Source organism: Crocuta crocuta, unplaced genomic scaffold (genome assembly GCF_008692635.1).
Source record: "Crocuta crocuta isolate KB4526 unplaced genomic scaffold, BGI_CrCroc_1.0 scaffold61, whole genome shotgun sequence".
In the NCBI taxonomy this organism is placed as follows: domain Eukaryota; kingdom Metazoa; phylum Chordata; class Mammalia; order Carnivora; family Hyaenidae; genus Crocuta; species Crocuta crocuta.
Window position 1 is genome coordinate 4,478,096 of NW_027528369.1, and position 2,053 is coordinate 4,480,148.

A 2,053-nucleotide genomic window follows, 5' to 3' on the forward strand; every position below is an offset into this window, starting at 1 on the left:
GAGGTCCCTGTTTTCCTACTGAGAGCCATCAACTGGTGGCTGATCTCACCTCCTAGAGGCCTTGTGCCATTCCCTGCCAAGGCCATTCCCTGCCATGGGACTGTCTCCATGCTGTCCTTCTAGGCCATCAGGAGAAAATCTGCTTTAGCCCTGAATCTCTCAGCTTTCCACCTCCAACCTTGAGTACCATAAAGCTTCACCTGATTGGGGCAGGCCCACCCACACTGAAGGGCTGGGTATGACCATCACAGGGTGAGAATTTTGAGGCCATCTCAGAACTCTGTCTACCACAGCCCCGGATCATTAAGTAGCCTTCTTTTTTTTTTTTTTTTTAAATGTTTTATTCATTTCTAGGAGAGAGAGAGAGAGAGACAGCGTGAGCAGAGGAGGGTCAGAGAGAGAGGGAGTCACACAGACTGAAACAGGCTCCAGGCTCTGAGCTGGCAGTCAGCACAGAGCCCGACGCGGGGCTCGAACCCACGAACCGCGAGATCATGACCCAAGCGAAAGTCGGACGCTCAACCGACTAAGCCACCCAGGCGATTAAGTAGCCTTCTTAAACTAAATAGTCAGTCTCCATCCACCAGAAACACCAGGAACAACCAAAGATGACAAAATAATTTATTTTTATACACTGAGGGTCAAAGTAGAAACACCTTTATTTAGAAAAGAAAAAGAGCTGCAAAAAATTTTTGTTTAGATAAAACAGCCCTTTTTTCCTTCCTCCTATAAGGAAATATCCACCAGAGGATTTAGTGTTATTCACTCAAATTTAATTGAGTACCTACTTTTTACAGAAAATAAAAGTAGACATAAGGTCTGTTTTCCTGCCTTCAAAGAGGAAACTGAACTGAGAATCTAATTCATTCATTTGTTCATTATTTTATTTCTTTATTCATTCAATGAACATCATCTTGGCTCTTTCTCTACGTAAGATATAAAAGCAATAGGAATTCCAAATTGGTGTTTTCTCTCAAGTAAACTTAGAGTGAGAAGGCAACATCCTGAGTTGTAACAGCATTTAATAGTATTTTCCACTGCTTTGACGGCAATATCAGTTCTGACGGTTTGAGTACAGTGGACAGAAATCAGAATGTGAGTAACATGGAGCAAAAGGAAGAACAGGGGCCTTGAAATTGAAACCCAAACGGACCAAGTTAGCACCACCAGTGCGGGAACAAGTAGACAGTGTGCCTCTGGATATGAGGCACTGGGAAAGACATAACTTCACTTCTTGCCAATCTTGCCAAAAACGCATAGCCTGAGATTCAGAACGGGGAAAGATGAGACAGACCCAAATCTAGGGACGTCCTACAAAATATAACAAGACTGTTATACTCTCTTGTCAAGGTCAGGAAAATCTCAGAAAAGTGAAAGAATGGCTCCAGATTAGAAGGAGATTAAGGAAAAGTAAAGACAATGTGTGATCCTGGATTGGATTCTGGACCAGAAAAAAGGACATTCATGGGACCATTGGTAAAATCGAAGTCATCGGTTCATAATATTATTATTAATGTTAATATCCTGAATTTTATAACTGCGCCATGCTTAGGTAAGATGTCATTTGGGGGATGTAGGTGAAGGGTGGGTGAGATGGGGGGGTACCATTTTTGCAACCTTTTTGTGCGTCTGAAATTCTTTCAGAATGAAAAGACAAATAGACAAATAAGTAAGTTGGGATTCATTCCCTGTTATACCTTGCAAATAAGGAACTAACCTGACATAGTGCATGTTATTCAACAGCATGTCTGCGGGCTATTTCTGAATGCTTAACAAAACCTAGAAGTATCTGAAGCCAAGAGAAGCTGTGTCATCACATGACACCACATGGTACCGGGGGCAGATTTTGAACCTAGCTCTATTTGATCCCAAATGGCATGCCCTTCCCACCGCCCTGGGGCTGTTGCTATGATGAAGAATGCACAGCTATGGCTCTGGGAGGAGAAGGGGGAGAGAGATTCCACCATCAAACAGGAAATGTGGCCAAGTGTAGGAGACAACTTTGTAAAGACAAAACCGTAGGACTTCCAAAAAAAAAAAAAAAAAAAAAAAA